Raw genomic sequence first — 10,919 nt, 5'->3', positions numbered from 1 at the left:
GTGGTGTCGATTTTGATGAATGAATGTCTAGGTTTGAACTTGGAATTCACTCGATCCACTATAACTTCACAATTCTCTACTCATCTATCTTGTTCATCCTTAATTCACTTATGTATTCTACCGCAAGTCCCGTATTGTTACAGATTCGAAACTACTTTCTCAATACCCAATCCCTTGGACATACCGACACAATCAATCAAAATTAATGGTCGAGAATTAGCGAGGTTTAACCAAGATTATTCTATCCCTAGAGATAATCGCAATTAAGTACTTGATTCATGTTCAAGTTTCAACAAGTCTCACTAAAGTGCAAGTCAATTCCTGAATTCATCTATAAGATTGTCAATCAAATAAAATAATTAACTAAGGAAACAAGTAAAGAACTCAAGATGAAGTATTGAATTGATAAAATTAAAGTGAAACAAGGTTCATCCTTTCCTCTCCTAGGTGGAAGGAATTGCACTCATAAAAATAATACAATAAAACCTAGAGTGTCTAATAGAATAATGGAGATGTCTAGTAGGTGGAAGTCTAAAATATAATTCTAAGAATTTCTCGAGACTTTTACACGTTACAATGAATGCCTAGTCTCTTATTTATAGAATTGGGGGCTAAGTTTAATTACGGAGATAATCACAAGATATTACAAACTAATAATATCTCTAATTAATTCAAGTAATTATCTTCTTCTTCAAATTATTTATCCTTTAAAAATATCTTGCTCTTCATTTTCCTATCTTTTATATTCAATTTTGGCAATTTCTTCTTCTAAATTTTTTTGTTGATTTTAGGCCTCTAGAGCTCTGGCAGAATAACATGTTTTTGTTGAAACAATATCAAAAATTCATTAAAAATAACTAAAACATAAAATTCTACCTAAGACAAAGTAAAAACTGAATTTAAAGCTAATTTAGTTCAAACAAGGCCTAAAGTTAACTAAAATGCCAAATAAACGTCACAAAATACATATGAAAATCCGATAAATTTGACATTTATCATTCCCTTTTTGCAAAGATTGAAATGACATTTTTCAAAAAGTATTTAATGTGATTTGAATCATTACTATTCATTTCTCCCTCTTCTTTTCCGAAAGTATAAAAGGCAAAGGCAGGTATTCGAGAAACCCTTTTGAAAACTTGAATTCTCAAAGACTTGTGTCTGGGAAATCAAATTTTGAAAATCTCATCTCTTTCTCTAAAAAGGTTTGATCTTTTTGATATATGGATCCTAAGAAGAACTAAGTGATTGTGATTCTTGGCATCAACAATGAAGATGATGTAGAGGAGGTATTTCCTGAAGACACCTCATCCCTGGACAGTGGGTGAACTTTAACAGTCTTTAGAGGGGTTCCCTATCAAAAATCTCTTTGACCAAATTAGGTGGACGAGTTTCCTGGAAAATTTTAGTGCTTGGCATTATGGTCACTATGAACTATTCATGGGATTGCTCATCGAGACAGCGTCAGCATCAGAGGCACCATCAAAGGTAAAGAGGTGATCATCTCTCCAACAACCATTGTTGTTGCGTTTAGATGTCTGGAAGAGGGTTTGGTGTTTGACATTGAATGGGAGAAGGAAATTTCGTAAGAGGCAATGCACATGATGATTTATGGTTGTCTAAGGCCAATTACAACTAATAAGACTGAGTTGAACATATATTTTAGGATTGCAAATATGTAATACATGTGTAGACTCATCCACGGCATTCTATTCAACATAGAGAAGCCTAGAATCGAGTCCAAAGACTATGTAAGTTATAAGGATAGTTTATGTATGTATAAGGTGATGATAGGGGAGAAGGTAAATCTACTAGAAGTCATTTTCTACTACAAGTTGCAAGCCTTTAAAGACAAATTCAGCCAAAAGAGCAAGAAGAACCCCATCCCCTATGGCATGTTTTTTACTTATATCAAGAGGTATGTTAGAGTGGCACCATCTATTGTAACGACTCAACTGAAAAGGATAACCTTTGTTAAGATAGGGATTGCTAAAAATTTCCCTGAATATGTTAAACAACACATCAAGAAGAAGGCCAAGAATGAACCTATGGAGGAACCACAATCTATGGTAGGCCAAATCGTAGGAACTCAGGATCAACCTGTAGATTGTAAGTCTACAACTACATCTCAACATACAAAGGGGGAGCATGCCCAACCTAAACCTGAACTTGCTCTCAGACTAAACATAGCCAACCCATATTCAAACTACCCACCAAAAGAAAAGACTAACCTCCTCAACCTTTAGACCAATCCAAGAAACCCAGAAAACAACCACCCTCAGATCTTAAACCATCAGACTTTAACACAACCCAAAAGAGAAGTCTTTAGACTTTTAGTATAAACCTGCACCTAAAAGGCCAACCATCAAAATCAAACACTTTGTCCCCTAACCTCAACCACCTTCACCTCCATTCAACCTTCCTTACCCCCAAAGGACCAAGAATCTAATATTGAAATTCTTGAGACTCCAACACCTTAACCCTCACCTTCATTAGCCCTTCCACCTCAATCTCCAACACCTCAATTGATGTTCTCTAAGAATATTGGGTTAGAGATGCAGGAGAAGGCCCTAGGATTCTCATGAGCCTTAGGGTAGATTTTTGGCCCATGGGCTAAGTATGAGCCCACTTTTCTTTGTAAATATTAGAATATGTTTTCCTTCTTTTGGGCCTTGTATTTTGGACATTATAGGTTTGTAGGGTACCCTACAAATTAAGAACACTCTACCCTACGAGTTAAGGGTACCTTTGTAGTATAGGGTTTTAGCCTTATATTTTTAGGGCATTTTGAGTAGTCTTTGTAGTAGAGACTTTTTGTATTTTCATGTATTTTGGCATGGGGGTGAGCTTAGCTATTGGAGGGGTGTGTGTAGTTCCCCCCTCTAGCTTCTCAGGGAATATGCTAAGATGCCTTTGGCATATTCATGGAATATTCCTTTGGAATATTCTTATGATGCCTTTGGCATATTCATGGAATATTCTTATGACATATTCCTTTCCCATGTGCTAGAGTCACACCTTTCATTCTTGTGGCATCTAAAGGGAATATGCTAAGATGCCTTTGGCATATCCTTGGAATATTCCTGTTAGATTTACATGAAATAAAAATGAAATTCATTTAGTTAGTGACCTAGGCTATAAAAAGAAACATGTGTAACACTTGTCACAACTTCGATGAATGAGAGTCTTGTGAGACACACTTCAAAGTTCAATTTTCCTCCCTTTCTTCCATCAATTTTCTATGTCGCTTTCTCTCTCTCTCTCATTCTCTTCCTTCATTGAAGCTTCCTCTCTAAGCTTTTTATCCAAGACACTCTCTTGGTGGTGAAGCTCCTCCTGCCAAGGCTTATTCCCTAGTGGATGGCACCTCCTCTCACCTCTTCTCCTTTATCTTTCGCTGCAACTCCATGGTTGAAAATCACCATTGAAGAACCTCATTGAAGCTCAAAGTCCAGCCTCCATAGAAGCTTCTCAAACAAGCTTCCATCATCAACCTCAACCTAAACCTACTTCACCTCCTTCAAGGAAGAAGGAAGTTTCTTATTTGGCTAAAGGCAAAAGAAGTCATTGGTTGCAACAAGGAAGAAGGCCAAGTTTGATAAATCCTTAGACAAGAAGGAAGCCATTGATATGGAGCAAGGCATTTTGCCCTTGGTGGAAGCTCTGTCTAGTGAAGAACATAGGAAGAAGGTTGTTGAGGATGCAAGGCAAGTTGGCTTTGCTAGCAAGGATTCTAAAGAAAATACAAATGATGTTGTTTTGGAATCTTTGAATACTTTCTGTACTAAGGAGGTGATGAGAAAAGTTGCTAAAGAAGCTACGATAATGGATATGGATGGTGAGCCAGTGCCTGAAGCTATCATTTTAGAATCTGCCTAGGCATAGTCTGAATATGAGTAGAAGTGAGCTAAACTTGTAGACTTTGAAAGGGTTCAATCTGCAATAGAGCAGGGAGCTAAACATATGTTTTTATATGCTACTAAAAGGGAAGCAGAGTTATAGGCTAGGATGGTTGTAGCTTATATGGATCCTGCTGAGATAGAAGCTTTGGTAGAAGCAATGCTTATATATGTTATTGAAGCATTTCTTAGAGATCAAGACAATGATATAGTGGAGGCAGACGTTGAAAGGTTTTATCCATGGCCAGTGTTTGAAGATGATGAACAAATTGTTACTACTGCTCTATCTGATGAAATGGATGAGGACATACTTAGAAGAATGGAAGATGAATATGGAGAGAAAGAGTTTGTTCTTGCAATAAATTTGGTGGAGTGGGCCCCCCACTTTCCAAAAAAAATAAACCAATTAAATCTTAGATCTACACTTGTTCTTGCATTTCTGTGGTTCAAATTTTATAGATCTACTCTTGAATCATGTTTTTGTGTTGATTTTAGGTTCTATCTTTTTTCAGTCATAATCTTCTGGTGTTGAACCTTTAGATCTCAATTTTCTTGCAAAATATTGATTAGAAAAGAAAACAAAAAAATCTAAGTGTAAATCACTTCTTTCATGTTGTCTTAGACTCATGTTTAGTCATAATAATTGTCACATTATGTTCTAAAGTTTGTGTTGAATTTTGATTTTTGTTGATTGAATTCTAGATACATTTTTTCATGTATTCTTGCAATTCTTAGCCTATCATTTGAATTTTGAGTCTAATTCATGCGTGTTATTTAGTTCATAACATGTTCTAAATCAATTCCTAGAAGTAGTCTTGTTGTTGAACTTTTTTTTCTTTTCTAAGTTTCCTATATGATGCCTATGAAGAAATTGAGTTGTGGTGTTAAGTTGTGGCTGGATTTTTGAATCAAAATAAGTCTTACACTCTCTTGAATTATGTTATCTAAAACAATTGAGCAGGAGCAAACACAAATTGTAACTATCCAAGCTTTAAGGAGCATACTACTCTTGATTTCTAGGTTGAAATTCTGGTAGCTGTCAATTATGGCACATTGTCTTCTTAACTCCGCTATGACTTTAATACTTCGAGTTTTAAGCTGAAATTTTAATTGGATAAAATAGACATATGGACAAAAAAATGGAAAAAGAATGAAAAAAAGGAAAAATAAATGAGCAAGAAAAGAAAAAAAAATGTGTATGCTTGATTTGCTTGAAAATTGTTCATTATTTTGAGTTGTATTACTATCCTATCTAACTTCTTAGAGTTGTTCATCTTTTAGATAAGTTGCCAAATTGACATAACTAGAATTTTGCTTTGAGTCTTGTTTTTAATTTTTCAATCTAATCTAGTGCCATTCTAGGACTTCCTTTGTGTTCCACTTTGGCTTGAGGTGTTGTCCTTTTGCTTTATTTCTACTTGAATCTCATTGAATTAAAGTCATGTTAAATTTCATTTTGGTTTAGCCTTATTTCATCTTTTGGATTCTTGTTTGTCTTCTTTTTTTTGTTTAAGTGTTGCATGCAATAAGGATTGGAAGAGGAAATAAGGATTGGAAGAGGAAATTGGTGCATTGCTTGAAGGAAAATTTAAAGTCTTGGAGGTTAACCATCCTAGAAGCACCATTGGATTTGAAGCAACCAAAGCCTCACCAAATTTTGAGTGAAACACTTGAGAAAACAAACAAGCATTGAAGACAAATTTGAAGACCTTAATTGCTTTGTTAAATTTTTTGTAATAGAACAATTAAGTGCTGAATTTTTTCTATTGCAATTCCTTGTATTTGTACATTCTTTAGGGGTGCATTGGGAGTCTCCAAGAGATAACCCAAACCTCTAAACCGCCTAGATAGCTTGTTTTTTACCAATTAGCTTTTACCTTATCTTTCACACCTCTTTTAGTGTTTATTTTAGCTAGTTTCAACCATAGTTTTTTTACCTTTTGTTTTCAAACCCCCAACAAGAAACAACCACAACTTAGTTACCAACATGAGTCTTCATTCTTCATCTAGTGTTAATGGTAAGGGTTCTACTCCTAAGGAACCCTTGTATAGGATATTAGATGAGTTGAGATCCATTAAATTGTGGTAAGAAAAACAAGAGAGAAAAGAAAAAGTAAAAAAAAAAAAAAGTGGAAGAAATAAGTCAAGATGAAAGAGAGAAAATAAGAGAGGAAGAAAGAAGAAAAATAATGAAAGAAATAAAAAGAGAAAAACATGTCTCCTATAGAAGTCATGACTCTTGCAAGAGCTTAAGTGAAGAACTTAGCAACTATTATGGAGAGTGTTATAGGTCATATACTAAACATCACTCCCAAAGAAGAGAAAAGGATAGAAGGCCTTAAGAGGTTAATATTAGCCTCCCATATTTCCATGGAAAGCATAATTTTAAGGCCTGCCTAGATTGGGAAATGAAGGTTGAACAACTCTTTGATTGCCATCATATTAGTGAAGAGAGAAAAGTTCCATTGGCTACCTTTAGCTTTCAAGGGTATGCCCTCTATTGGTTGACTTCCCTTGTTAGGGAAAAAAAGGATTTGTAGGGATCCTCCAGTAGATTATTGGAATGATCTTAAAAGTGCCCTTGGGAAGAGGCACATTCCATCCTACTATGAAAGAAAGCTTATGGAGATCCAAAGGCGTAGACAAGGGAGTATGAGTGTTGAAGAATATAGACAACAAATGGAACTACTCCTTTTAAGAGATGGACTTAGGGAGAAGGAAAAAATAAGCATAGCTAGTTTCCCTAGTGGGTTAATATGGAAGAGAGGGACAAGGTTGAACTCCTTCCATATAGGGACCTAGATGAGCTACTCCAACTTTGTATAAGAGTAGAGTGACAACTTAAAAGAAAGCCTTCTTCAAAATCTTATGGCTTTTACTCTTATCCAAGGAAGGACCAAGCCCAAGGAATTTTGGGGGCTGCACCTTCAAAACCCAAGGAAGATAAGGGTAAGACCATAGAGAAATCCACCCCTAAGACTAGTTCCCAAGCAAGTACTAGCAATATTAAATGCTTCAAATGTCTTGGGAGATGTCACATTGCCTCACATTTCCTCTCATTGCCCCACAAAGAAAACCATGATTATGAGGGGTTAAGACATTTCTAGTAGTCAAGAGGAGACTACTTCTTCCCCTTCATCTAGTGGAAGTGAAGATGAAGTAAGGGTTGAAAAGTCTAGTGAGAAAGTCTACCCCCATGAAGAAGGTGACCTCCTAATAGTTAGAAGGCTTCTTGGAGGCCATTATTGTGAACTATCCCAATCCCAAAGAGAGAACATCTTTCATACAAGATGCAAAATTTTAGATAAAACTTGTTCTCTCATTGTGGATAGTGGATCTTGCTGCAATTGTTGTAGCACAAGATTAGTTTCCATTATTGTTGCCTTAGGGTAGTTATTTGTGAAGGAATTTGTTGAAATTATGCTAAACTTGACATGTTTGATGTGAGCAAAACTACCCATGTTGATTTAGGGTTTAATAATGATGCTTTGTGATATATGTATGCTTAAAATGTTGATAGAAAACTGGTAGAGATGATGGGGAGAGTTAACTTAGGGTTAAATGTGAGAATGGTAGTGTTGTAAGTGGAAAAGTGTGAGATTTTGAGGGTTAGAAAAGCCAAATTTTGGGTTAGTGAAAATTGGAGTCTAAAGTGAGTTGATTCTAGTTTAGAATGTCAATTAGGACTTGTAGGAAAGCTTGGGCAGAGCAAATGAGAAAAATAAGTGACAAATGTGAAAGAAAAGAGCCATTTCTAGGGTAAATTGGGTGTTGAGAGGTCAAATTTTGAATAGGTAGAGATTTCACCTTAAAACCAGTTTGAGCAAGTCTAAATCAATGTTATAGACTTGATGAAGATGAGAGTTTACCCCAAAATTACCCAATTTTCATTTTCACCTTTCAAACCTTGAGAATTCACTAAATTGGTGGGTTTTGGATACCTATATTTTGATTTACCTTGGTTTGAAGTTTGTTTTTGGTTTAAACATGATTTAGACATGGTTTAGGAATTTTAGGATCCAATTTGAGTGAAATTGGATACAAGCAATCTAGAATTCGAAATCTGCCAAATTATGCAGCAAAAGCTGTCAAGTTGTGCAGCAGATTTTACCAATTATGCAGAAAAATGGTTGGGCAGCGCTAGTCACGGGAAAGGTAGTACATCTCGTGTTCTAGATATTTTCTAGCAGATCCCAACGGTCAAAATTTATATTTCTGTATTAGGAACCTCCAGTAAAAGTTTCAAGGTGATCCAATGGTTAACGAATTAGAAAGAAGAGAATGCTACTGGGGCATGTGAGTAGGAAAAACTGTGGAATTTGAATGAGTTTTGTGCAGAGTTTTCTGCCTCCACTCTGTTTTCTTGGTTTAGGGTAGTTTCATGACAAATGGAATTTAATTGTTTGGATATTGTGAAATCTTGGAGGGGATGATGGGGACCCGGTGCTGAGAGGAACGAGGATAAGGGCTACGTAGGAGTGCATGAGCTCAATTTAAAGGTGGGCAACTGGGGATGGTGTGCTTATGCCTGACTTGTGGAAATGGGATAGTTGATTTGCATCATCGCCTGATCGCCACCTAGTACCACATATGATGGGTGCCCCATAATCCAATAAGCTGATGTGTGAAAGCGTGGAAGAGTCAATCTTCCTACTTTTGTTTGTTGACCATAGAGTGGTACCTGGAGATATGTCGCGGGGTCAGGAGACCTTGGGGACGTCAGGTGGGGTGCTATTGCCCAAAACAAAGCTTGGCTAATCCCGACCCAACCCGGGCATAGTCAGTCAATGAGAACCTGTGACGTACCTAAGCAGGCGAGCTCCTGGCAGTCAACCAATAAAAGAACAAAGTCCACGAAGCAAGGAGGCTTGTGTGGCGGCTGGCCAACTATGTATCTTGGGTGGTATCTAAAAATTACCCTATGGTAATTGATTACCATTCGTGGGTAATTGATTACAGGGTTTAAAAATGGAGACAGGATGTTAAGTAGCTTCTGGTAATCGATTACCAATTGTGTGTAATCAATTACACAGTATGATAGGGCACTGGTAATCGATTACCAGTTGTGTGTAATCGATTACATAGTGCTATCTGCTACTGGTAATCGATTATCATTTATGTGTAATCGATTACACAGTGTAACTTGTAGATTCCAATGTGCAAAGGCTGAGTAATTCATTTTTGGGCACTAGTAATCGATTACATACTTTGGTAATCGATTACCAGAGAGGAAATCCCTTGAAAAAGACATTCTGACTATGCGTAGCCGTTATGGGACGCATTGTATTGTTACCTGTGTAGTTAGATTTCTTGTGAAAGAGTCTACCCTCTTTCTTTCATCTCTTGTAGATCGCGATGGCAACGCAGTTGATCCATGATCGGGTTGTGATGGAGTGCCTAGAGGGTGTTTGGGAGACCCTCGAAGGCAATGAGAGGTGCTGATTCCGTGGCACAATTCGACTCACTGCTACTTCATTAGTACATCCGAAGGAACCCGCACGCACACTTCAGCAGCTTGTGGAGTGGATACTACCTACACCTACTCCATATCGACTAGTTGAGCCGGTTCAAGTGATAGAGGTGTCATCCTCTGAAGAGGATCTTGAAGAGGACCCAGATGAGTTACCTCCTGAACCTGCTATAGACGCCCTTGACTTACCTGAGGATGATGAAGACCCACTCCCTGATGTTGATTCTCCAAAGGATATTATGTTAGCATCTGAGGTAGACTCTACAGAGGAAAGTGGCCCTGGAGGGACAGCGAATAGTGACGACTCTTCATCATAGCAGACGACTCCTTAGACTAGGCGTACATACTTTTTGTGGGTGGATGTATCTAGTTCAGACTGCTAGGTTTACTCTTTTGATTTTTGGGTGGGTAGACCTATTGTATAGAAATTTTGATGATTGTATATATTGTGGCTGAAGCCACCACAGTTGTTACCTTTGCTCTGGATGTCACTATGTTATTTTGCAAACTCCCATATTTTGGACAGTTTTAGATGATAAAAACAATTATGTTTGATCTTGTTATTTGAAAAGGAAATGTTAATGAATTTTATTTGAAAAGAGTTTATCAACCGCATCTTATTATCTTTCACGTGACGACCTAAAATGATGGCTGGTATATTTTTAAAAGAGAAAAATAATTTGGAGGTTATGAATGATCAGAAAGAAATGAATCCGAATAGAGTTGTCAACTGGCCATTCAGGACTCTATAGTGATCATTTTCCTTCTGAATTTAATTACCGTGAAATGAACAACAGTGCGAAAAAAAAAGAGAGAGAAAAGAAGAAAAAAATTCCCATGGTTTCTGCTATTTAATTTATTACTATTAAACCAGTCATTATTTAGGGACGCCACACAATATGTTATTTTCTACTACACACACACACACACACACACACACACACACAGATATATATATATATATATATATATATATATATATATATATATATATATATATATATATATATATATATATATATTTGCATCTGATAAACTAGTTTATCATATAAGTCTTCTCTCAACTTTTAAAAATTTGTATTTGTTTGTCATCATCAAAAAGGGAAATATCAGATTGTATATCTTGAATTTGTGTCTAAAGTTCCAAATAGGAGCAGATATATTCCATGATCTGATACAACATTTAAGACTTCATTTAATACTCTGTTAAGATTTGTTTTGCAAGAACCATATTACAAGATATTCTCCTAGGATTTTTTGAATCCCATGAAGAATAAATGAATCTCAACACTTTGGAGTTTCAAATAAGCATCAAAAGACACCCCTTACTATGACAAACATGCTTTGATGAAAAATAAGTGGTTTCCTGTTGAAGTGTTCTTCAAGGAAGCTAAAGAGAGTAGTTTTCTTACATGAAGAAGGACGTGCACTTAATGCAAGCATTAAATTCTCCAACAACCACAATCTTCAAATGTGAGCTCAGGTGAATATTTCTAATCGTTTAGACAACAGACACTTAAAGAAGAAGAAGGCCTATAAATACTATAAGCTTT

The sequence above is a fragment of the Glycine max genome, chromosome 2 (genome assembly GCF_000004515.6).
Source record: "Glycine max cultivar Williams 82 chromosome 2, Glycine_max_v4.0, whole genome shotgun sequence".
NCBI lineage: Eukaryota > Viridiplantae > Streptophyta > Magnoliopsida > Fabales > Fabaceae > Glycine > Glycine max.
This window is presented reverse-complemented; position numbering follows the sequence as displayed.